A 27,474-nucleotide genomic window follows, 5' to 3' on the forward strand; every position below is an offset into this window, starting at 1 on the left:
TAAAAAAGAAAAGAAAATAACTGATTTTTGTTACATATCACCCTTCCTTTACAAATATTGTTTTTGTTAATATTGCCATTTCTACAATAGTAATGTCTCCCTCTTCAAGTTGCAGAATATTAAAGAAAACTTAGCGCCCAACCCTAAAGTCCTTAAAGCACATAAAACTCCCAAAAAATTCAGTTGATGTTTTGCTTGCGTAAGAACTTCTGGATTAGGCCTTGCTTCTGCAAACCCTTAAGTACATACCCAACTTCATTTACTGAAATAGTGAGTAAAGCTAAGTATGTTTTTTAAAAGGGTTTGCAGGCTCTCCACCTATGTGATGAAATTGAAAAGAATGGAAAATAATTAGGATACGTTTTAAAATAGGATACAAAGAAAATAGGACAAGAAGCAAAGAGTTTACAGCGCAGCAAGGGCAGTTTAGGTTGGACATTAGGAAAAACTTCCTGTCAGGGTGGTTAATCACTGCCTAGGGAGACTGTGGACACTCCATGGAATTTTTAAGAATAGGTTAGACAAAAACCTTTTAGGAGTGGTCTAGTTATTACATACTCTTGCCTTGAGTGCAGGGTACTGGACTAGAGGACCTCTCAATGTCCCTTCCAGTACTACACTTTCATGAGTCTTGTGGCATCCTCCAGTGGATAGAGTGTAGAAATGGGAGTGAATAGGCTTAAGTGGGCTGTAGCCCACGAAAGCTTATGCTCTAATAAATTTGTTAGTCTCTAAGGTGCCACAAGTACTCCTGTTCTTTCTTAAGTACTGCTCCTGAGCCCCACAACTATAGCAAGTCACTTAATTGCCATACACCTCAGTTTTGCAAGATGATAACGCTAGCCTACCTTTCCAAAGGGCAGTGGGGAGGGGAAGTGCTGTACAATTAAATATTAAAAAGCAACAGAGGGTCCTGTGGCACCTTTGAGACTAACAGAAGTATTGGGAGCATAAGCTTTCGTGAAGAAGTGAGGGTCTTACCCACGAAAGCTTATGCTCCCAATACTTCTGTTAGTCTCAAAGGTGCCACAGGACCCTCTGTTGCTTTTTACAGATTCAGACTAACACGGCTACCCCTCTGATAATTAAATATTCTGACTCAAAAACTACAGTGTGGTCAGATTTCAAGACCCTAATATGGTTTACCTAGCAACCGATATTCTCAACTTGAAAACAAAAGCAACTGCATTTTAGTACAGAGACATTTGTGAGAATTAAGGGATCAACCACTGGCTATCCTTCAATTTGAACATTACCAGAAAGGGTTTAAAGTCTGTAATTTAGACCACTAGTTCACAAATGATTTACCATTTTGGGCTAAATGCAGCTCTCTATTAGGCCACATCCACACAATATAGATACTGCCTGTATGGCCCTGAGGATGTCACATGAGCACCACAGATGTGTGCTGAGTGGGCTGTGAACCACAGATTTAGAACAACTCAAGTGGAGACCAGGTAGACAGCACATGCTAATGTTGGAGCGTCTCCTCCATCCAGCCGCGTCCTGCTGGGACTTCAGAGTCTGTTTTTTTGCCTGTTTGCTATTTTCTCCTGACCACTTGCCCTAGAAACAACTGAGCGATGGTGAGTGAAGACTCGCAGGGGGCTCCAGTGGGCCTTAGGCGACGACTCTGCGCACCCTGTCCACCCAGACTGCAGCATCCCCGTCGCTCCCGCGCTCTGCCCCGGCCTCCTCCCAGGGCAGCCCCAGCTCAGGCAACTGGGATAGCCACTGGATCAGGGATGCCCAACACTCCCCCATCTCGCCCCTCAGCGCGGCTGACTACACAGGGCAATGGGGGCACCACTAGAGTGACGAGATGTCCTGATTTTATAGGGACAGCCCCAATTTTGGGGTCTTTTTCTTATATAGACTATTAACCCCCACCCCCTCCCAATTTTTACATTTGCTGTCTGGTCACCCTAGGCCCCAGCGCTGCACTACCACCCGCGGGCACCGCTGCCAGCAGGAGCACTGAAGCACAGCCAGCCAATTCCACCACCGCCCCCACGTGGGGCCAAGGGGGGGTGGGGGTGCGCGAGGCCTCTTCGGGGCCAGCCTCTGCATCGGCGCATCTCAGGGAACACGAAGCGGCGGCAACTCCGGCCGCGCGGAGTTTTGGGGGTGGGAGGTGAGCGAGTTCTCTTGCAAGCTCCTGCACGCGCCAGCTCCTCGCGCTCCTGTTCCGGCCGCATGTCACGTGACCGCACGTCGCCTTTCTCTTTCTCTCCCTCTCCTCCTCCCCTCCCCCCAGCGCTACGCGGCCTCGTTCTGAGAGTGACGCAGAACGGCGAATCTACGGCGCGCCACTTGTGACCAAGATCATCACAAGCGGAGGCGGACGGCTCCCCCGAGCGGTAAGTGAAACCTAACGGGCTGCGGCCGTTTGGCCTTCTTGGGAGGCTTCGTCCCGCAGGTTGCCATTTGCAACCGTTGTAGGCGCCTCCTATGGGTGTATGGGGCACCTGCTGGGCCGAAATCGGCCTTGCGCTTCCCCCCAGGCTTTTTGGGCCTCTGCGCTGCCGTCGTTTTCTTGCTTTTGTGGGCGGGTGGCCAGGAACTCGTTTACTAGCCAATCTATTTGCATGTCCCGCCTCCGACGCCATGAAAGGGCGTGTGAATGGCGGGACCGCTGAGGGCTGGAAAAACGTAGCGAGCTGTGATTGGCTGGCGCGCGTGGGGCTGAGCTGGTTCTCCCTCCCCGTCAAATGGAAAAAAAAAAAACTTAACAAGGAAGCGAGGGAGTGCGCATGCGGGGCGGCTCCCTGTTCCTACGCGTTAGGACTGCGCGTGCGATTTGAGTTGTGGTGACAAGGGGCCGCACATGCGTGGAGCGTGTTGAAAGATGGAGTAGGGAAGCGCCCATGCCCTGAGCTTTCTGTGCCGTACGGCGAAGGCGGCGGAGCACGCACGCGCGAGAAGCGCCCTATTTCAAAGAGGAGCGCGCATTCTCAACGCGCTGTGCCGCCATGTTGGCTGCGGGGATAATGGCGCATGCGCGGCCCCAGGCACGCGTCTGGAGCCGGACTCCGGCGGCTTTGTTTCCCAGCGTGCATTGCGGCTTGTGGGCCTAGCCGGCCTTCCACCAGGGCCGCGGCCCACGAGCCCTGAGCCGCCCCGACCCTGGCGCGTGTCCTGAACGGGCTGGGGCGCGGCGCGACCTCGACCAGGCGCCCGGGCCCTGCCTGGCGCCTGCCGCGCCCCGGTGCTCAGGGGGATGTGAGGGCAGGCGAGGGGAGCTGGAGGCCTGGGCGCGATAAGATGGCTGCCCGGTGGTTGCAGCCTGGCCCCTTCCTGACCTGGCGCTGCGCAGGGTGACTTGTGACCTTGCCACGTAGCGATCGTCCTTCAAAATTGCTCCAGTTTTAATTCGTTTCAGTCAAACCCCATGTTCAGTTAGCGCAGTGCCGCGCTGTAGCCTGTCTGCGTCTGTGCCCTGAATAAAAGCTGCCTCCTGCCCTGTGCCTGATTGTTGTGTTATGCAAACAACATCACTTGGTGTGGGGACGTTTTCAATTGTGCGAAGGTAGGGTTACCATATCCAGTAAATAAAAAAAGAGGACCCTCCACGGGCCCTGGCCCCGCCCATTTCTCCAGCCCCCCCCCCAATTCCGCCCCTTCCCCGCCCTAACTCTGCTCCCTCCCACTCCCAGCAACGAGGAAAGGGCTGCCCGAGTGCTACCGGCTTCCCGGTTTGCCGGGCAGCCCCCAGACCCTGTGTCCCTGGCCGGCGCTTCCCCAGCTCAGCTGGAGCCCGGGAGGGGAAGCGCCCAGCTGGGGCACAGGGTCTGGAGGCTGCCTGGCAAACCGGGAAGTCGGTAGCGCTTGGGCTTCGGGTAGCACTTGGGCTTCGGGCAGCCCCCTTGCCTCCGGACCCTGCGCCTTCTGGGCTCTGGCGGCGCAGGGTCCGGAGGCATGGGGGCTGCCCGAAGCCAGTAGTGCTCGGGCAGCCTGGCTCTTAAACACAGCTGAAGAGTCAGGGGAGGAGCAGAGCTGCCATTTTCCCGGACATGTTCGTTTTTTTGGCCATTCCCCCTGGACGGGGGTTTGAGTGCCGAAAAGCTGGACATGTCCGGGAAAAAGAGGATGTATGGTAACCCTATGCGAAGGGTCACTTATCCCTAACTTGCGGAGAGGGGAGAGTGAGTGTGCATAAAAGAAATTCATTTTTATAAGAACTTCAATAAAATTACATTGAAAAAATATACAGTCTGCGTAAAGACCCAAGTTAGCAACACTCTTCACCTCTAATTTCTTCTAAGCGGCCCTTTAAGGTTCTCCTTCTGATCCAGCTTCACATACTTTCACTCTACTCCTTCAGTCTCTTAAAACACTTTTCATGAGGCCTATAAACCCTGATCTTCAGTTCAAAGTGGGGGCGGGTGGGTTGGTTGGTTGGGGAGAAAACGTGGGGGAAAAGTTCCAAAGTGGAACTTCCATGCTGCGTCTTAACATCCCCTTAATTTTGTTGCTTTAACCCAGGCATTCTCAAACATCATTGCACCGCAACCCCCTTCAGGATGGGGGACTGAAGCCCAAGCCTACCCAAGCACCGTTGCCCTGGGAAGGAGGCAAAGCCAAAGCCCCATCCCCTTGGGTGGGTGGGGAGCCGAAGACCAAGACCCATTGCCCCAGCTAAAGCCCTTGGGCGTTGGCCCTGGGTGGTGGGGCCCTGGGCCACAGCAAGTCTAGCACCAGCCCTGGTGAACCCATTAAAACAGGGTTGTTATAACCCTTGTTCCCTTATGTTCCCTTAGAGTTTTGTCTTAATTTAGGTTTGTAAGAGCCAAGATCAGCGTGTTTTATTATCTGTAATATATGAAGCAAATGTGTGGTATCTATGGGATAATAATAACTGGAATCCAAAATTGCTGGGAGTTTTTGTAGAAGGAATGATTTGCTGATGGTGCAGAGCATTAGACATGGGCTGTCTGGACTTTGTCCCATTGAAGGTTGCATTAGCAGCTCTCCAGCAGCTCAGCTAATGTATATAATTAGAGCAAATTACAGCTATTCTTATTCTAATAATATAGAGGTTTGGCCTGAAGACAATATGAATCCCAATATCCCAATCCTCCATTATGATGTAAGGAGTAAGGCTACTAGGATCAAGATGGAACATCGGATGTATGAAAGATGAAGACAATTACCAGTTTCAGTTTGGTCTGTTTTGCAGTCCCCTAAGCCAGAGTTTCTCAACCTAATATGGGTCATAACCCAAAACGAGGATCCCAGAATGTGTCAAAGGGTTGCATGGGAGGCCCAAGGAGGAGGTTTAGGTTCTGTCTCTGAGTTTGTGTAGGAGGCCCTGAGGACCCCACAGCTGCAGCTCCAGTACCAAGGAAGGGGCTGGCTGGACTTGGCTTCCCACTCTGGATGGTGTTGCTTGGTGCATGGGGTCTCACCACTGTTTGGGTTTGGCCTACCCGCCTCTCGCTCATGATGATGGGGCTGGCTGGACTAAATTTAAATGAGTGGCACTGCAACTCCATGTATTGGGTCATGATGGTACTTACACAAATTTGGCCTGGCTGGTTCCCATCGACCAGCCCAGTCTGTCCTGTGGGGCAGGAGTAGGATGACCAGATGTCCCAATTTTATAGGAAAAGTCCTGATATTCAGGGCTTTGTCTTAATGGTCTATTACTCCCTACCTCCATCCTAATTTTTCACATTTACTATCTGATCACCCTAGGCAGTAGCCACTGCTATGGTCCAGAGTGTGGTTATTTAGGACTTATTTAATACTTACTTATGGGTAACAAATATTTACTAAACCAGATTTTTTTTTTTTGCACTAAAGCTATTTACTGGGTCGGACAGGCCATCAAGATTTACAAATGAGTCCTGAGCCCAAAAAGGTTGAGAACTATTGCCCTAGACTATTCACAGCAAATTATATTCATTGTAGAGGTAACATTATAGTCATGCCAGCTTTATTTCATAAATTATTACAACATGGACATAGAATCAGATTGTAGCTCTTACATATAATATATGGAGGCAAGCAGTAATTGTATAATCCATACATTTAAAAAAAAGTCAAATGGACTGATATGACATGAGAATGATGGACTGTGACTTTTTCAGTATGTTCGAACATGTCAGTTTTATTAGAATTTTGGGAAATCCTAAGGTAAAACACTGAGAGAAACCTTTACTATCACTTCTGCAGAGTTTTTTCTGTACATTAATAACTTCAATCACTTCTAAGTTACTTAAAGTTTTCTTAGTTTAAAACCTTTTAAAATGTTAGCTTAGTTGCATATTTTTATAACAGCATACAACATGGACTGAAATGAATGAGTTAGACTCTTTCTTTATTTCCTTATAGTCAATGCAGCTCTTCACTGAAAAATAAAAAGGCATTAATGAAATATTTTGGTTGAGAGTATAAACACCAAAAATTCAGAAATACAAAGTTGTGTTTTCCTTAATTATAACGTGAACCTTTGCATGTAGGCAGTCTTGTATTTCTGTATATGTTGTCATACTTATGGCCAAATAGGTACAGTATATGAAATGTGGTTGAATAGTGGTTGCTATGGGGCAATAACTGCATTTTCTAGCATTTGTGTATTTAAATTCTGAGCTATTATGTTGCAAAAACTTATTTTCTAGCATTGAAGTTTGTTGTCGTCTTTTGTAAAAAAAAGAGTCTGCACAGGGTGGTCACCCTTTGGAGAACAAGAAGGAAAAAAAAACACATCCTGGTTTCAATGGAGTTTTTGTCTAATAAAAGATACCACAGCTCAGTGTTTGATCCAGTCATTATTCATTTAACAAATACATTTTTACATACGTATTTTATGTAGAAATGAAATGACATTTTGTACACTATTACATTGTGTATCAGTGAGTGCAGAGCATCCTGCAGCGCGCACACAGTATGAAAAGACAGACTGTAACAAGATTTAGACCACTAGATCTACTGGACCCATTTCAGTACCACCTTTAGAAGGAAGGTGGGCTGGGCTGTGAGTCTATCAATTCTAGGCTTTACTTTATTTGTGTAAAGAGATGGGCGGTGAACATAATTATTTTGATAGTTTACATACCTTTCTCTTGTCACCAGGTAACCAAACAAGCACTTTAACTTGTTTTGGAATGTTCTAAAGCATTAATATGTTGCTGAGGGCATTATTGCTGTGTGACCAGGGAACATCTGAGAGAGCTACTGTGTGATAGAAGCTGCATCTAAATCAAAAACATTTTTGTTGTCAGAACCGTATTTTATAATATCACTTTCCACAGGAAATGACTCAAAGCAAACAGGAAAATGAATAGAACAAAAAAGACAATGTTTCATGTATAAAAATATTTGATCGACATATAGATCTACATTGTATAAAGTTTAATCCTGAAAAGCCTAGGATAGGCAGCCCTGGAAAATCAAGTCCTTTATTTATCCATAGAACAAGTACTGAATGGCCAGTGGAAGTACAAATTTGTTTGTGTGTCTGGCCCAATGTAACTGGAGCTAGTGGGATTTCTTCAGGAGCAGCAAAAAGGTGGTTCATTTTTTAAGATTCTGGCATCTCTGCTAAGACAACAAAACAACAGGTAGTTGCTTTACACAAAGTTTTTGTAAATCTTAAATAAATCCCTAAGCCTTACCTTTTTTTCTCATTCTGGATCTTTTCCCTATTTTCTGTGAATGTGTTTTTTCCCTCTACCGATAAGGAGAAATGAAACTACCAATAAAAAAATTGAACACATTATTGGAATAAGAAATTGGTCTTAATTAAGATATTAAAGTATTTAGCTACCTACATATTAAAACAGTGGAGAAGCACAGCACTATAAAGCATTAAGGATCCGATGTAGCCACCAGTAACCTCTTGTCCATGAAAACGCTACAAGCCTCGTTTGCTCCACAAAAGAGAAATCAGAATGCTAAGGTGGGAAACTACGGGTATGTCTTCTTAACGTGGCCGTGTAGTCGCAGCACTCCCACCCCCACCATCCACAAGGGGAGTAGCTACCAGCTGGTGCACTGTCTGCACTGCCACTTTACAGCGCTGAAACTTGCATTGCTCAGGGGGATGTTTTTTCAGACCCCTGAGTGAGAAAGTTTCAGCGCTGTAAAGTGGCAGTGTAGACAAGGCCTACCTCTTTCTTCTGTGGAATTATTGACTAGTGATTCTGAGTCTGGCCAGCTCTGTTTCTCCAAATGCCAACTAAACTTCTGAAATTATTGAGGATTATTCAGAGCATACTCAAGGATGTCTGGGAAATGCTTATATGTTAATGTAGGTTCTTATCCACATCTTAACACCAACAGTGAGGTCTTCTAACAGGGTCATATTTGTTCCAAACTTAAAAACAAACAAACATACTTTCCTGTAGCTTTTGGTTAGAGGGAAGTCCTTCTAAAGTGCCCCTTGAATTATAGAAATGTAGCTCCTCCACAATGCTTAGTGGGTATTTAAACCCCAATCCCTAGTGCAACAGAGAGCTCATTTTTACTCTCACCTGCTTTTTACATAGACGTGAAGGTTAGGGAAATCCTGAAAAGGGCATTAGTGAAGTTCAGAATTTGGAATACTATTTTGGGAGAGGTATGACTTTTCTTCAGCAGCTCTGCCATGTGTGGTTGCCGGGCTGAGTACCTTTTTGTTTTGTGCTACAGCAAGCCAGCCTTTCCTCTGGCTAGTTAGTCTAACTGCTTAGCTAGAATTTGTGACCTTACAGAGCAAAGGAGGGTTGCAAACATTCTTGGACTGCTCAGGTTCTTGGTGTTAAAGGAAAAGCCTCATTACATGTCTGCTGTTGAGACAATTTAAGTACTTATCCTGATTTTGTGTATGTATCATGCACAGTATCTTGGGTCCCATGAGGTATAGTTTGCTGAATGTTCTGCCTTTTGGGGGTAGTAAAGTAAACCTAATTTCCATGTTTGAAGGATGTAGATCACGATACTTCTTATTGTTAATCCCAAAAATATCTACTGCAAGGTCTAACATGCACTTGCCTCAATATGTTCAAGAGGCAGGTTCATGGCAGTTTTTACACTGATCTTTCACTTTGACTGTTTTGCAGAAGAATCTTTAAAAATATAAATAATAAGGAAGATTTTATTACCATAACTCTTGGTTTTGTAATATCAGAACATTATAATCTCTATAAATATAATATTTTTGCTTTGTGCAATAGTTGTATCAAATTTTAACCAGGGTATAATTCACTCACATCAATTTCAATATTCATGTTTTATGAAACTTTTTTTTAACATACTTTAGATTTTGATATACATGCAACTTAAGGACATTTTTACACTTAGGATTTACTAAAAAAAAAGCTTGATAGTGATGTGTGACATGTATCTAAGAGGAGGACGAGTTCTTTTATGGATTGACAGCTGCCTTTCATAATGGCGAGACACTACTCTCTCTTTAAAGGTCATTACTTTTTTCTTTTCTTTTGTAAAGCCTGATTTTTTTTTTTTTTATTCCTACCCTACTAAAGTTTATACTAAATGCCTCTGCAATTTCTCAAGAATGATCTTGTGGTAAAGGATAATTTTTGTAGGAAAGTTTCCTAAAATCAGCCAAGGCATATATGAAAAGTTATACAGTACAGACCCGTTTACGTGCAGATTTCGGGAGTCAAGCCATCATGACCGCATGTTAACGGACCGCGAGTTAAGAGGGCCATGCTGAAATAGCTTAAGATACCTATAAATACATGTATAATTATCTAAGATTACATATGTATTCACAGCATCCCAAATACTGCAGGCCTGTCTGTTTATGGTGCTTTGCAAGAATATAAATTCAAATGTGTAATCTAATAAAAACATTATTATTACTACACAGGGGCGATGATAGCTCAGGATACTTACCGGTACCGGGCAGGGGCGGCTCTAGCCCCCGGAAAGGGCGGGGCCTCGGGTGGAAGGAGGGGGGCTAGGAGTCAGCATCCCCCAGCCAGCCCTTCCAGGCTGCCTGGTCCGCGCCGCCAGGGGTTCCCATGGCGATTTAAAGGCCGTGGGGCTCCGGCTGTCACTGCTACGGTCGCGGTGTCCGGAGCCCCGGATCCTTTTAAATCGCCCCTGGCAGCTGCTCCCTTTGCCCCCCCCGCCAGTCGGCAACCAAGGGAGGGGGGGCAAAAGGGGCAGGGACCTTAAAGTGCTGCAGGGTCCTTTGCCGTGGCAGCGCTTTAATGTCCCTGCCCTTTTTGCCTCCCCTGTTGGCGGCCCTGCTGGTAGGGTCCCTACTGGCAGGGCCGCTGATCGGGGGGAGGGGGGCGGGGGGGCGAAGGCGGCGTGGAAAGGGGCAGCAACGTTAAAGCGCTGCCGCGGCAGCACTTTAAGGATGGCCCTTTGCGGTGGAAGCGCTTCAGGGATCCTTAAAGTGCTGCCGCAGCAAAGGACCATCCTTAAAGCGCTGCCACGGCAGCGCTTTAATGTTGCTGTCCCTCCCCCCCCCCCGGCGGTAAACATGTACAACACATTTCTGCTCCACACTTCCGGTCGATTTCTATGTTAGTGAGCAAATCTGTAGCGCTACATAGCAAGTTCCTGTACCACATGTTAACGAGTCTCGCGTGTTAAATAGCACCATAGGGGCACGGCACTACCGCGCGTTAAGTGGATTCGCGCGTAAATGGGTCTGTACTGTAGTTTGAAAAATTTGGAGCTTTTCACTTTAAACATTTCCTAATTTTTTTTTACCGTTTCATATATCAAATGGTTTGCCTTAGAAACTCCCAAATTGTGTTGTTATATTATTTTTATAGAGCATCCGTGCCCTTTACTATTTGTGAAGTTTAGGATGCTAATTTTGAAGGTATTTGTGGCCTGCTTCTGCTCCCACTGAAGTCAGTGGGAGTAGAATCAGACCCTTAATGTCTGTGTTTTTTGTTTTTATCTTGGGTAGCTTGGTAGAATTCATAAAATTGACTATGAGAATGTGATGCACAACACACACCTGGGTCTCTTTTAAAGTCCACACTTAAATTTGGAGATTATACAGAATTTATGATATCTGAAGTGGGCATGGTTTAGGATATATACTAAAGGCCTGGTCTGGCTTTCCTTGTGCCCCCAAATCTCCCATTGCAGTTGTGTGCAAGGAATGCAGCCTCAGGTCCACACATCTAGTTGACATTTCTATTACAGAAATGTACAAGTATCTCTGATCAGTTCTCACAAAATAGTGTAAAAAGAAATTACCATACATTAAACTCTGTTAAATTGGAGTTAAGCTTGTAAATCTGTATCTGTGACTTAAGGGAAAACCTAATGTTTTAATCCAAACCTTTGAAAGCAGATGTAACGCATGTTACCACATTGTGGGTCTTTGTCCCTCTCTAGTGGCTGATCTGCATAAGACGTTAATGAGCCAGCTACTGCTCGCTACCTATGAGGGTGCTTAGTCTTTTATCTCAAGCAATTTATTCTCTCTTGGTGATTCATAGCAGGCAGTTGACGCACATGGAAATGCAGAAGTAAGATACCTCTCAAAATAACTGTATTTCCAACTATGTTTCTTTCATTCATAACATAACCATACACCTGCACACTGTACACTTTCTGCAGTGACAATATGAGCTGCATTTTGGTGTTTGGTGTGCACCTGTTGCACACTGTGTGTGTGTCACTTTCACCTATTGTTCGGTTGGAAGTGATGCATTACAGCTTAAGTTCAGATGATCACTGTGAAGTTAAAGCCTGGTCAGGGGATAGGAAACTCCAAAAATTCTTAACAAAAGTCATGCTTCCATGGATATCTTCACTGGCTGCTTCCCATGAATTCCTTATTTTGTGTGTGTGTGGTGTGTGTGTGTGTGTGTTTGTGTGTGCATGGGGGGATTAGGATGGGAACTTGCAGAGGAAGGCAGAGGTGAATCTCTCTGTTTGTCTTTCCCTCCTCCCTCCCCCACTTTGTTACATCTCTGCCTTTTTCACCTGCAGAGGCCAATTCTTGTGGTGTACCCATGTGGGGAAGATGATGCCACAGAGGTGATAGCTCTTTCTTTTCATATTCCCCATCCCAGATACACCAGATCTGGGTTTTCTGTAGGTGTGAAAGGAAAGAAAGTATATCACCCTATGTCTGGTAAATTGTTAAATGGGTTGTATATTTCTGAGAAGTCAAAATGGGAAAAAATGATAAGGCACCAAGAAGCATATTGTTTTTTATACTTTGTTGTTTCAGCCCCGTCAGAAGCAAAGTGCACTGAATACTAAAAATGCTAGGCTAGCATACATATTCTTTACAGTGCACAGCCTGATTGTTACAAGTCTGAGCTAATTTTTTTTGAATTGAATCCAGTGCTAGCATAATGCCCTAGTTCAAAGATAAGGTACATAAAAATGTTTTATGGATGTCGTCTTCAAGATCTGCCAGGCTTCCTTTCTATTGTTTTCAGTGTTATTAATATAACAATGGGATAATTTGAATTGCGTTTCTGTTTTTTTTTCTGTTGTTCAAATTTTAATTTTAAATTATTTACAAGTTGGATGCATGAAGTTGAGGGGCTAATGAATGCTTAAATAAAGGCCTTCCTTAAGCATGTTATGCTTCATGTTTTGAATTCATAACACAAACCCTAATGAATGTCTTATTTTAAAATTTATGAGTTGCCCTATTTACAACTTTTACCTAAACTGTGAACGGATATTTTTCTTGTTTAAATTAAAAGAACTGTGCTTTTTAACAGGTTACAGCTGTTAGTTTGTAATAGTATAGAAGGAAATACAGTACAAGAAATGAAGAAAAAGCCTGCAGCTGATCTACAGTGATAGGAATATAAATGCCCTAATGTCAAACCATTCAACTGTACCTATTTTGAAGGTACAACATAGAGTTTTCACTTGTGGCCCCAAGCACATTATGTACCGGAATCCATGAAGTTGTGCTCTTGATGTCTAAATTATGTTGGGTTACTGAATAAACATTTTTTAGAAGTTAGTATAGTCTCCTTAAGTCTTCCTCAGAGCGCATTTGCTTAACAAGCCTAAAGTTTACTTTTTTTCTCTCTTCTCTCTCTGATTTTGGACAGTAAGTAGGCTTTGACATACTGTGACTATGGTCACCATTATAAGAATTTAGCTAGGTAGTGTGGGGTGAAAACAAATCTTGCAATAGGATGACCAATTGAGTAGGTGGATGACAAAGAGGAGAAGGGAGAGGCAGGAGAGAAGAAGGGGAATGTAGGTTGACTTACCTCTGAAGTCATTGTTCTACCCCTCAGTAATAAACAGCTCATAGAGCAGCAGCTACCTATTGTAGGAATGCCAGCTATTAACAATTTCCCATTCCTAGGTGAAAAAGATGCTGAACTTCCCCGTTGGGGGAAAAATAATTGTTTGTTTATTTATCCCCCTCCATTCAGGTTACTGTTATCTTAGATGTTGCTACCCTAAATACATTCTGTTTTGGAGTACCTTTTGAAATGTATAAATGTAGCTGGTCTCTTACAAAACATATACATACATATACATAGAAAATCGTGCATATATAAGGTTAATTAATGGGTTAATTAGTGCTACCATGTCTTGATAGGTTATACTGGAAATAAGAGTATTAATCCCTAAAATGTATGTTTGAAATATTGTACAGTGGTGCAGAACTTATTTGATGAGGAATCTGTATTTGCTTAGGGACTCAGATAATATAATGATGGGTATGGTGTGGTATAAATACCTAGATAGATTAATCACATTTTATTAGACGTATAGTTATAGGCTTTGGATGAAATACTATCCCCATTGTAGTTGACTTTAGTGGGGCCATGTTTTCCGCCTTTTTTAAAATTGTTTTTCACTCTTCATAAATTCTGTTTCCTAAGTAAGTGGTACCTATATAATACTACTACAATTTTGTTTCTAATAAGTAAAACTGAAGGGAAAGGGAAAAGAAAGAACATAAAGTATCTTCTTTGGAACAAAACTGCACTAGGAGTTTTATTTTATGAAAGAAGATGTTCTGAGTGTTGGAATTGTCTAAACCATCAGAATTGCCAAGCGTAGGTAATTACATAATTTCACACTTTCCAATAAAGTCAGACCCTGATTAAGATGTTGACAGCCTGTGAGAGTCCATTCTTTGACAATGATGTCTATATTCCCTAAACTTGTGGTGACTGAATCTAAAAGACACCGAGATTCTAACCATTTACTTTGAAGAGACTCCTCATTGACAAATGGTGAATATTCTATTTCTTAAGACATGAAAACTTTAAATACATAAATACTTCAGCTGTTCTACTTTCCGCCGGCTTACATTTTGCTGAGGCCAGGTCTTTTCACTGTCTTGGTTCTTACTGTCTTTCAGTGTGTTTTGATGTTCATATTTCTTTTTTATTCCTTCTTCCTTGCTGTGCTACCCCCCCTCCTTTACTTAAACAAATAGATGATATGCTAATATGAGCCCTAATAGGAAAAAGGTATTGTTTAACTCAGTTGGGGTATTACTAATCCAGTCACCAAATGCAACCATAACACAGCATGCATTTTAATTATTAAATATAATGGAAATTTTGCATTTTAAATCTAGAGCAATAAACCATTTGTTTGAAAGTGTACTGTTTAGTTCTGTGATTTCAGCTCATAGTGAATTACAGTGTGGTATTATTTGATCAATTATTACAGGTTGAAAAGTTGTAGGGTTCAGTGGTCCTGTTAATTTTTAAAATACATATGGGAGTCACTGAGGGTCAAATTGAAGATGAGTCCTATGTGTTTGGGATTTTTTAAAAATCACTTAGTAGACTGAATAAGCAAGGCAAAGAAATATATAGAAAATTATCTGGTCATTCCACCTAATGATAATTTAAAGGAATGTTGTCAAGACTGACAGCCTAAACTCAATTTATAAAATAGACTTTTGGTTATTAAATGCCACCCTTATTTTCTCCTTCTCATTTCTATTTGTATGAGATGATTGTCTTAAATGCTTGTAAAGTAGAAGTCTTGTCAACTGCAGCCTTATGTAAACGACAGTATGCAGCTACAGCACACCAGTAGGAGCCCTGAGCAGGGGCGGCTTCAGGCACCAGTGCACCAAGCGCGTGCGTGGAGCGGCAAGCTGCGGGGGGCGGCCTGCTGGTCGCCATGAGGGCGGCAGTCAGGCTGCCTTCGGCAGCATGCCTGCGGGAGGTCTGCCGGTCCCGCAGCTTTGGCAGCACTTTGGCGGCGGGTACGCGTTACCAGCGGACCTCCCGCAGGCATGCTGCGAAGGCTGCCTCACTGCCGTGCTTGGGGCAGCAAAATACATAGAGCCGTCCCGGCCCTGAACCTTTCTAAATCACAATTCCTGCTTCCCTTTTGCTCCTGGAGATAAGTGACTTAGTGCAGCTCCAGAGTCCAGTTTCCTTTCCTTCTCCTGCCAACTCAATTCTGCTAGTAGTCAGCTATGTTGGGATTATGGGGTAGAACCAAGGCTCACCTCTCTCCCTGCAGACATTGCTCCAGCAGTACGGAGCTTGCAGCCCCTGCTCCCTCTCACTTCCATACTTACATCTATAATCAGGGGAGAGCTCACATGGCTGTGCAGAGAGTGGGATTTCTGACCACCTAGCCTTTAATGTCTACCACTGTTTGTCTGTCTTTGTCTTACTTTGCATGCTAATGTTCATTTTGGAATCTACATTCATATGTATTAATTTATTCATTTATGATTATTTACCCTGCTACATTAAATAAAAGTCCTTATGTCCTTTAACTCTTTGGCTGCTTTTAACTTATATGGCTTTTTGTCTGCCTTTATCTTATTCTTGTAAGTTTTATCAGACTCTGAATCTTGCCCTACTTTTTACCATCTATTTGGGAGCGTATTTTTCCCCTCTTTGAAGCCATTTTGACTATTGCTTATTTTTGCATTTTAGAAAGTCCCTATTGTCTTCAATACCTGCAGATTTTTATGCTTCATCTCCTTCCCATATACTCAATAGGTTTAATTCCTCTAAATTTTCAGTGGTGGAGATGGCTATGGTGATGACTAATGGGATACAGAACTTTTCACCTCTAGTTTGCCTGAATCTGGCCCAGGTTAACAGTAACTGAAAATTGACATCTGTCTGTTCAGTGACCTGTGTGAAATGAGTTGATGGTCTCAGGCCAATTCTCAGTCGGCTGGTGTTCAGATCACGCAAAACACAACTATATTTTTTCTTCTTCAAGTGCTTGCTCATGTTGATTACAATCAGGTGTGTGCGTGTCGTGTGCATAGTAGCTGGAAGGTTTTTCCCCTAGCAGTACCTGTCATGCCTCCATGGCACCGTATATAGGGCCCTGCCGACTCGCCGCCACTTCAGATCCGTCTTATCGCCTGTGACTGTTAGCTGGAATGCTTGTTCTCACTTGCTTCAGCAAGCCTTTCGCCCTAGTAGTGTTCAGACTTTATCCTGTAAATAGTTACATCAGTAGTTAGTAGTTGTAGTTAGTTTGTCAGTATATAGTTAGAATTCCAGTAGGAAATTGTTCTGGGGTACCCACCTACTCTCTCCTACTGGGGCATGCCTCGGTCCCTGGGGTTTAAACGCTGCACAGCTTGTGGCAAACCTATGCCCAGGAGTGACCCCCACAGTTCCTGCTTAAAGTGTCCAGGGGAATCTCATCAAAAAGACCATTGCAAGATCTGTAGGGGATTTTGCCCCAGGACTCAAAGAGACAGGGATCAACGGTTCAAAATGGCGGCTGCTCTCCATTCCCACTCAGACACGGGGTCAGCTGAGCTGACGCCGAGCACCTTCGCATGGTGCATAGTGTTCTGGCATCGACACGAGAAACTTCAACGCTGAGAAAGCACTCAGATAGAGATCCTCAGCACCAACAGGACTCCCTGCACAGGGGCTCCATGCAAGGCAGCATGCGGCACTGTTCCCAGTCTCCAGTGCCCCGCAAGAAGAAGAAGCCGGTTATGCCGTTCATCGGCATGGAAAGATTCCGGCGCAGTGAGATCTGTGTTGGGCCACATAAGCGCGGCAATGCCTAGCCTGGCTCTGTTGACCTCTGCCCCGACAAGGGGTCAGTCGAGTCCAGTTCCCCAAGACTCCCCTCCCTTGGGAGGGTTGCACAGAGGTGTTGGAGTTGCTGTCCATGCCGGACATCTTTGAGGTGGCGAGAGAACTCATCGCATTCACGGAGCCACCTTCTCAACCTAGATGTGACAGGACACTGAGCTCGAAAGCAGTGGCACCCCTGAAATCCTTGGTGCCATCCTGAGGCAAGCCAGTGATGGGACCACACCGTTCACCATCCTCTTGGCACTGGTCACCAATACCTTCTGGCAGCGGACAGGCAGGGGAGCTGCACCAGTCCCCAAGCTCCTGGCACAGGTCGGCACTGGTACCCCAAGATCCTCCTACAGCGAGTCCTCCCAATCAGAGTTGGAGGCAGAATCCTTCATATCCAAGTGGAGCCAACACAGATTGGAGTGCAGATGCTCGAGGTCTGGCAGGGAGAGGCAGCAATTCCCCCTGATGCTGTGGCCCGCGCAATGGCAGGCTCCAGCCCAATGACCATTTTGGACCCCTTAGGCATTCCACCAGAGCCAGGAGTCCTATTCCAGGAGGTTGGTGTTGGTGGCCTCAGAATCCCACGTGCCTCCCCCACCTCCCTCGGTGCAGGACCAGCTGCCCCACGCCGCACCGGAAGACCCAGCACCGGGTGATCCCCTCGGTGCTGAGGCCCAAGAGCAAGGGCTGGTCCCAGTTAGAACCTCATCTTCATCCTCACCGGGTGAGGCAGTGGCTGGAACCTCCACAGCCCCTGGACTAGAGGACAATAGGGTCCATCGGCAGCTCCTAAACAGGGCCCAGAACCTGAGGATCCAGGTCGAGGAGGTCTTTGAGACATCGGACTCCATGGTGGACATCCTGGTCCCCTCAGGTCCCTCTCAGGTTTCCCTACTGCTCATAAAAACTATACAAGACACCACCAAAATGCTGTGGCAGACCCCCACCTCCTTGCCACCTATGGCGAAAAGGACAGAAAGAAAATATTTTGTTTCCTCTAAGGGGTTTGAACATTTTTATTCTCATCCCTGTCTGACTTCCTAGTGGTGGCAGCGGCAAACAAACAGGAACGCCAAGGGCACCAAGGCCTGTCGCCTAAAGCCCATGATGCACAAAAGCTTGACCTCTTTGGGAGGAAAATCTACTCTACCAGGAGGCTCCAGCTTCTAATTTCAAACCACCAGGCGATCCTCACTAATATATAAATTATCTTTAATTCCTATGGGGCTATGTCTAAATTCAGAGGTTCTGCCAAAAGACTCAAGGGCAGAATTTAATGCATTGTTGGAGGAGGGCAGGCTTTGGCAAGGGTGTCACTCCAGGCAGCCCTGGATATTGCTGATTCGGTGGCACACACCACAGCTTCAGTGGTGGCCATGAGGAAGAGCTCCTGGCTGCAGGTATTAAGGCCCTCATATGAGGTCCAACTGACCATCCAGGACCTCCTGTTCGAGGGCTTGACCTTTTTCTCTGAAAAAACAAACTTTCAGTTTCATAGCTTTAAGGACTCTAGAGCCACTCTCAAGTCCCTGGGTCTCCATACTCTGTCTACGCAGCAGAGGCATTTTAAGCCCCAGCCTCGCCTCGATTTTACTACCTGCAGAACAGGAAGAACTACTCTAGGACGTGTAATAGAAACAATAGGAAGCGGCCTCCTCCCTCATCGTTTCAGGTCAAAAGCAGACCTTTTGAAGGTGCGCCCGAGGGTGACACACCAGTTCAAACACTGGATCCAACCATTCCCTCCTTTTAGGGCTATCCCATTTCTACCCTGCGTGAGCCCAAATTACGTCAGCAGGCTGGTAAAACTGGGATACTCTCTCCAATTTATTTCCCTCCCTCCCTTTCAGCCCCCTTCCCTGTCCCTCTTCATGAGTAGCTTCTAATGCAGGAGGGATACATGCTCCTAAGTGTGGGGGCAGTGGAAGAGTTCCCTCAGGAATTGAAGGGCATGGGTTTTTATTCCCGGTATTTCCTAAGACCGAAAGCCAAAGGCGGCCTCAGGCTCATCCTAGACTTGCAAGACCTCAACAAGTTCATGAAGAAACTGGAGTTCCGCATGGTCTCTTTGGCCTCCATCATCCCTTCCCTGGATCCAGGGGACTGGTATGCCACCCTCGACTTGAAGGATGCTTATTTTAATATTTTGATAACATATGTCTCACAGAAGGTACCTCAGTTTCGTAGTGAACCACAATCACTATCAGTTCATAGTCCTCCCTTTCGGCCTGTCAGCGGCACCTCGAGTGTTCACCAAGTGCATGGCAGTCGTGACCACTTCTTTGCGGAAGTGCCAGATGCAGATGTTCCCATGCCTCAATGACTGGCTGATCAAGGGCCTCTCCAAAGTGCAAGTGGACGGGCATGTGAGCCTGATAACAGCAACTTTTGATGACCTGGGCCTTCTATTGAATATGCAGAAGTCAACCCTGTCCCCTGTTCAGCGGATAGAGTTCATAGGGTCAGTATTGGACTCAAAATAGGAGAGAGCGTTTCTGCCACAGTCGTGTTTTCAGACCCCTTGTGACATCATACAAGGTCTCAGACAATTCCCTACCACCACAGTCAGGAATTGCCTAAAGCTCCTTGGCCACATGACTGCTTGTAATTGCGTAGTACAGCATGCCAGACTGAGACTCTGACCTTTTCAGGTGTGGCTAGCCTCGGTGTATCGACCAAACCGGGACAGTCTAGACAAAGTAGTCATTCTTCCCTGGCCGGTTCTCGAGTCTCTCCTATGGTGGCTCAACCCGCAAGTGGTATGTGCGGGTGTTCCCTTCTCCAGACCTCAGCCATCCCTGTCACTGGTTATGGACGCATCAGCGATGGGTTGGGGAGTGTACCTAGGGGGACTCAGGGCCTGTGGTCCCAAGCGGAGCTCTCACTTCACACCAACATCAGAGAGCTGAGGGCAGTCCATCTGGCATGCCAGATCTTCCAAGTTCACTTGGAGGGGAGGCGTATATCTGTCATGACAATAAAACGGGGATGTTTTATATAAACAGATGGGTGAGCATGCTCCTCTCCCCTGAGCCAGGAAGCCTTCAAAATGTGGGACTTCTGTATAACTTGCTCAATACCCCTGGAGGCGTCTTATCTCCCTGGAGTTCAGAACAAATTGGTGGACTATCTCAGCAGGTCTTTTCACAACCACAAGCGGTCCATCTGCCTGGATGTCATGAACACCATCTTCTGACAGTGGGGAATTTCCCAGATAGACTTGTTTGCCATATGACATAACAGGAAGTGCCCGCAGTTCTGCTCCTTCCTGAATCACAGCACAGGCTTGATCGCGGACACGTTTCTTCTTAAGGACCACTTTCTTTACGCGTTTCCACCCGTACCACTCGTTCACAAGGTACTACTTAAGGTTCTGAGGGACAAAGCCTCGGTGATATTGATAGCTCCAGCCTGGCCCCATCCGCACTGATGCACGTCTCTTCTGGAGATGTCAATGGAAATCCTGATCACCTTACTACTGCTCCTGGAGCTGATAACTCAAGATCACAGCCACCTTCAGCACCCCAACCTCAAATCTTTTCACCTCACGGCTTGGAAGCTCAATGGCTAAATCCAGCAGAGCTGGCTTGATCTGATCCAGTTAGGGAGGTCCTCAGCAGTAGGAAATCATCAACTAGCGCCACCTACCTAGGCAAATGGAAGAGATTCACAATTCGGTCATCGCAAAATCACAAGCTTCCTACCCATTCGGCTATACCCTTTATGTTGGACTATTTCCTGCACCTAAAGCAGCAAGGGCTTTCTATGTCATCAGTAAAAGTCCACTTGGCTGCCATTTTTGCCTTTCAGCCAGGCGTGGGAGGCTGATCGGTCTTCGCCAACCCAATAGTCCAATGCTTTCATAAGGGACTTGACAGGTTATACCCTTAGGTACGACAGCCGATCCCGGCTTGGGACTTTAACCAGGTCCTTTCCAAACTAATGTGACCACCCTTTGAACCACTTGCGACATGCTCTCTGCTCTGACTCTCATGTAAAGTGGCATTCCTGGTAGCAATAACCTCTGCCAAGAGGTTATCCGAACTTAAGGTCCTAACATCTGAGCCTCCTTACAGTGTTCTATAAGGATAAGGTTCAGCTTTGGCCACATCAGACCTTCCTCCTGAAAGTTGTCTCCCAGTTTCATGTTAATCAGAATATTTTTCTCCCAGTTTTTTACCCCAAGCTGCACACAAATAGCCCGGAACAAAAACTTTATTTTTTGGATGTTCGCCGGATGCTAGCATTCTATATCGAACATACAAAGCTAGTTTGGAAATCTACTCAATTATTCATTGCAGTAGCAAACAGAATGAAGGGGCTCCCAGTCTCGTCTCAAAGAATTTTGTTATGGATTACATCATATATCTGGGCATACTACGGTCTGGCGAAAATACCTGCCCCGCACTGACAGCGCACTCCATGAGGGCACAAGCGTCTTCAGTGGCGTTCCTGGCCGAGGTACTGACCCAGGAAGTTTGTAGGGCTGTGATGTAGACCTCAATCCACACCTTTACCTCGCATTATGCCATAACTCAGCAGGCTAGAGATGATGCAGCCTTTGGCAGAGCTCCGACCCCACCTCCAAGTTCCTGCTTGGTAATCACCTAATTGGAATTGATATGAGCAAGCACTTGAAGAAGAAAAAACGGTTACCTTTCGTAACTGTTGTTCTTTGAGATGTGTTGCTCATGTCCATTCCAAGACTCATCTGTCTACCCCCTATCAGAACAAAGGTGGCAAAAAGGAACTGAAGTGGCGGCGGGGCCCTATGTATGGCGTCATGGGGTACCCAATGGGTACTGTTAGGGGAAAAACCTTCCGGCTACTGTGCACGTGGCACGCACACACCTAATTGGAATGGACATGAGCAACACACCTTGAAGAACAACAGTTATGAAAAGTAAGTAACCGTTTTATAGTAATGGTGCCTGTCTTGACAGTCTTAGCATAGAGATCAAGGGTTAAATGGACATGGGAACTGAATTACCCCCTTACCGCTACAGGTAAAACCTCACTGGGAACAAGGCTGAGGCACAGTTGGTGGGAAGTTATGTAGGGAAATATGAACTGCTGCTCCCTGTATTTTATCTGTTCTGTGGATAAACAGATGACTTAAATCTCCAGAGATAATTGGTACTAACACTAGACTTCTCTATTGCCTTTATGTTATTTAGGGCAAAATACTGTGCTCTCTTCAGTCCTCATGTACAAGTCTCATTTATGTCAAGAGCAGTTGTGCAAACAGAGTGAGGGCAGTATATGGCCTTTAATTACTGACTTAAGTGGATAAGCATTAAAGTTTTTATTCTGATTGCCCTTCTTCTTCCCTCCCTCTCTGCACTCCTTCCTTGTCTTCCTTCTAAAACAGATTTATTTTTTAAAAATTTGTTAAAAGAAAAGTATACCAACTCTCAGTATGGAGTGAATTTTTACAGCTGAGTTATAAATTCCTGAAACTAGGGGGTTTATAATGGAAATACTGGGGGGGAGAAGGGGCAGTGGTACTATAATACGTATGTAACCTTTTTTCCCTCTTTTTAGTGAATAGACCGTTTAAACTAAATTAAGTAAAGGATATAAATTCTGTTGTTTCAGTTTTTAATATTTCATGGCTGATTTTATAGATAAAAATTACATTTAACAATAAATATGAAGCAGAATTTATACAGCCTGTTCTAGTTTGATATGGAACAGCAAATCCCATTTCTCTGTAGCTGTAAAGAAAATTCATTATAATGTCTTTGGTTGTAAGAGATGGCTTCATTGTGATTAGTTACACTGATAATAAAACAACCTTTTTACAAATGGCATAAGATACATGGGATCTCATGTGTCTGCCTTTTAATGGCATTGAATTTGTGCATTTGCTACCTTTATTCAGGGACCCTTTTTTTTTTTCTTTTACAATGGGACACTTTTTAAATCTGCAAGTTATTTAAAAATATGGTTAGTCTACTATAACTATTAATTTTTTCTTAAAAATAATACATTTCTTTGGAGAAAGAGTTATTAATGTAGCTGGCCAGTTTTAATTGCCTTTGTTGTTGAGCTTTTCTAATTAAATCAGCTCACTTTTGATTTTTTTTTTTTTTAATTTTTATTAAAAAGGGCTATATCTCCTTTGTTTCCTATATCATTTTGTTAATTGTGAATGCTAAATTCTGGGGCCAAATATTCCAATTTAGGTTCCAGAAGCCGTATTTAAGACCTAAATAAAAGTGGCCTGATTTTCAAAGATTCAGCACCCATTGACTTCAATGGGATTTGTGGGTTTTCAGCTCTTTTGAAATTCAGACCACTTTTGTTTAGGTTGTCTAAATATGGAATTAGGCACTAATGCTAGATACCCACTTGTAAACGTGGCCAGTATTTATAGCTAAACTTGTTTTATTAAATTAAGTTTAAAAATGCCTTTAACAATATTTTGAGCACCTAGTTCACTGGTGAATTGGCCAAGTAAAGTGAAGTGATTAATCTAATAAGATTCTGTACGTATTTGTATTGTCAGCTATTTATACGATAGCAAATGCTTTACAAAAGTCTCTGATGTAATCTTATGTTTTCTAGTATGATAGGAAAATATATGTTTGTGTCGGATGTTATCATGCTTAGAAAAATTGGTATAAAAGCTACAAGAGAATATTTTACTGTATTTTAAAATGTACAATATAAGTACAGTGCATTAACTTAAAATATATTCCTTTTCTGACATAGGTTAAAAATGAGATTGTTAGGTATTTGAGATTGAAGAACACTGTAGATATGACAACAGAGGTAGTATTTTAATAGTGAATTAACCGTTGAAGATTTGGATTTAACAGAAAGTGAAAATATGAGTGATAGTATTAAGGAAAATACTACTTACAGATATACGATACGGGGAAATTTAAGTGGCTTTGAAAATACACACATTAAACTCAATATTAGGTTTCCCTTTTAAACTCTTTTGTAAACAAAACTTTTTGAAGCCAAGATAGTCCAGAATTTGTGGTCTATAGTTTGATACTTTACCCAGTGGTACAGTAATTTTCATAGAATTTAATGAAGGGATATACCTGTGTTAATGACTCTAACATAGGCTAGATACTTTATGATGTGTGCTGAGCAAGTGGTAGTGCGTAATAGCTCTTCCTCAGTAAGCAGGTTGTGACAGTCGGAGTCACAATCAGCCTCCCAGTCTCCCCAGTGTTCCAAGGAAGGAAGTAAGCTGCTCTGGCTCTATATCTGGGGTGCTGGTGCAGCTATACTGACTGGTATACTAAGGGGGCAGAACCAAGACTCCATCCTTTCCTGCCTTCCGGTGCCAGATAGGAAAGCAGGAACTCTGCAGAACTTGCTTGCTCTCCCATGTTGCAACTTGTAATATGGGTAGCATGCAAGAAAGTAAGGGGAGGAGGGTTTATGCCCCTTTGCATGGGTGTGTGAGGTTAGTGGTGATCTAACCAGTAATGTATGCAACACGTTTTCTGTAGGAGCAATTTTATCCAGATTTGCAAATATCGTCTTACGCTTATGTAGCTCAGAATCAGAGTGGATTTGGTTTAAATCAAATTGATTTAAATCACTAGTCAAGAAGACTCAATTTAATCATGGATTTCTACATAAAAGTGCATTCTTGTTGGTTGTTATAACCTTAATACATATTCTTCACAACTCAGAGATAGATGTAGGTTTTATTTTTAGAAGGTACACACTATACATTTTTAAAATGATTTATTTTGAAAACTTTTCAGATTAGTTTTGCAGCTATATCAGAAAATGAATGATTGGTTATTTCATTTACCAAAGGTAATTGAAGCAGATATTTATGAAGTCACTGGGAGGGAAATTATCTCCAATTCAACAGGTTAACCTATAATATTTGGAGGATTTTCTTGCCATGCTGTATTAGGAGGAGAACATCACCTGACAGACATTTAATTGCTTTATTTAACTAAAACAACAACGTTATGTATTCTGGATTTTTTTTTTCAACAGCAAACATATAATATTTTAACAAAACAAGCATATGAATTTTTGAATGTAGTTAAACAGTCAAGTTTTTTAAAATTAGGTTTGTTTTTGTTAAAATTGGTTTTAACTAAAATAGTTAAATGAAATATTTAAAAAAAAACAAACAAAAATTAAATTGACTATGTCAGCCAGGTCAACATGAGAAACTTAAAATATTGGCTTCTGCAGCTAACTCAGTCGTCTTCACCTTCATTTTCCTGTTTGTTTATAATCTGGAAAACAAAAACAAGCTCTCCTGCTTTTTCAGGTCCCAAACAATTTCTCAATTTGGAATTAATTAGTCCAAAGGAAGAAAATATTCTTTCTACACTGGCAGAAGAAGCTACTGCTGTTAAAAGTGAGATTATCATTTCAACAGTCTCTGAATCCAAGTGCTTAAGTGACTTCCTCCAGTTCACTGGTATGACTTTCTTTAAAACATCATCAGCAAACATATATTTCTTGAATGGTTCTTATTCCCAAACTGGGTCTCTTTTACGGCCTGATGCCATTATAGGTTTGCCCTTCTAGTGAGAGAATGGTATGGTAGATCTCAAATCAATGAAGGCTACACTCAGAAAGACCTCAAGACTGGAATATGCTTCTCAAACCGTTTCACTTTTTTTTCTACTGCCTGTCCCTCCCGTCTCACATTTATCTCAACTTCTTCTCCTTATCCAGATCTATTCTGCCCCCAACAAACTTCTATTCATTGAACTTTTTGAAACTTTGCACTTTTAGAGAGAGGTAAGAGATTGACTCTTAAAATTTGCAAAGGGACAATAGGGTTGAGGTCTGTTATTTCTCACCTCTATATATTATTTATTTATTTATATAAAAACATTTTTGCTGTTAACAAGCATGTTATCTCTGGAGACACAAATCCACCGTTTGAGAACTACAAAACTATGCATCTCTGATGGTATCTTCTAGACTGAGCACTGAGTCCCACTGGGTAGATAGAAAGATTAACCTAATAATCTGCACAGAAGCCCCTGGAACCCATAAGATTGGGTCCCTAATCCATGAACTATTGGAACTCATTTACAAAACTTTTCTTAAACGTTACATGAATATATTGTCTTATGCTATTTAACTAGAATGCATAATCTCTATTCCATGATGAGATATCTTTTAGCTATAATGTATCTTAATTAAAACTATCTTTAGATAGGTTTTTTCCTCAAAAAGAATTTTATCAAAAAAATCCGATTTAAATAAAAAAATCCAATTTTTTTATTCTATTTTAAAAAAATCATTGATTTTTATCTACCCTGCTCAGAATACAATCTACTTGACTACCATTACTTTAGAGATGATATTGAAAAAACTGTATATTTTACTTGCCCATCAGAAAATATTGCTCCCACCAAGTAAATAAGAAAGTAGAATTGTTCAGGGTTCATTTTAACCCATTGGTTGCCATGGTATAAGAAGCATTTTTAGTATTAGTGCTTTGGTAACATTTTCCCTAGAAACAGAGTGGTAGGTAGTGGAAAAAAAAATACACCATGCATGGAATAGGCAAATCCAGACCCATCCTTCGAGGATTCTGTACACAGAAAAACTAATATATGACTACTGAGGGCATTTTTCATATTCCAGCGTGCCCAGTTCGCTGGACTCCCTACATACTGCTGCATAGCGAGGATTCTGGGTGAGGGACAGATCAGGGGAGAGACAGGGGCAAGGCTAGTGGATTCACAGATACATGGATCCATCAGCTCTTTCTCCCTGTGTGGTGGGCACTCCATCCTTATGCTGAAATAGCCACTCTGTGACTTGGGACAGAGGATTCTTTTTGCCCTGATCTTTGCTTGGTTCTTTGGTTATGTACTGGGGAGATAATTTGGTGATAAGCTGTTAGTTGAGGTATATAAATACTGTAATATTATGTAGCTGTTACCTAGTGCACTTGAAAAATAATGAAAAGATTTAGTACTGAATTCCCAATTATTTACAGAAAGGTGGTAAGAAAGAAATTGATGGTTTTGGGTAACAAAATGAAGCCGCCTCATTTCATATTTTTTCTGGCTAATAAAGAATGGTGTTTGTTCTTAACACACCTGGTCCTGCAACTGTACTGCATGCATATTTCCCGCTGGGGTAATGAGAGTTTTAATTGCTGATTGAGTCCCTGATTCAGCAAGGCAGTCAAGCATGCTTAACTTTAGGCGTATGAAATACTTTGCTAAAAACGGGGAATACCTAAGTTTTAGTGGCTGACTAAGACACAAATATTGGCACATGAAAACAATTTTGTCTGGGAAAGAAAGGCTGTTACTGTTTCCTGCCTGTCAACATAGAACCTGGTGAAGATCATACCAGATTTCAATTGTAAAATTTTGAACTTTTTACAGTACAAAATCAGATAACTTTACCAGATGTTTGGTGACTTGGAATGAAACAAGGGTTTGTTCACTGGAACTTTGAAAGTAAGCAGGTCATTATGGAGCAAGTCAAGCTTTGCACACAGCCATCAATAGTTTAAATCTTGGTCACAATTGTCTGA

At 43.4% G+C, this 27,474-nt stretch overlaps 1 protein-coding gene across 2 annotated transcripts in view; it reads left to right on the forward strand.

The window, feature by feature from the left end:
* The first annotated feature begins 2,243 nt into the window (after positions 1–2,243).
* The window catches only part of ZNF407 (zinc finger protein 407), a 442,554-nt gene continuing 417,323 nt past the window's right edge, over positions 2,244–27,474 (forward strand). Inside the window, exon 1 of one of the 2 annotated variants that reach the window (XM_054020189.1) lies at positions 2,244–2,360. The gene's annotated coding sequence lies outside the window, so the exon portion shown is untranslated. Of the gene's footprint in view, positions 2,361–2,799; positions 3,530–27,474 lie in introns of those variants that run through there. The other variant, XM_054020190.1, reaches the window with a different exon arrangement.

The sequence above is a fragment of the Malaclemys terrapin genome, chromosome 2, assembly GCF_027887155.1.
Source record: "Malaclemys terrapin pileata isolate rMalTer1 chromosome 2, rMalTer1.hap1, whole genome shotgun sequence".
NCBI lineage: Eukaryota > Metazoa > Chordata > Testudines > Emydidae > Malaclemys > Malaclemys terrapin.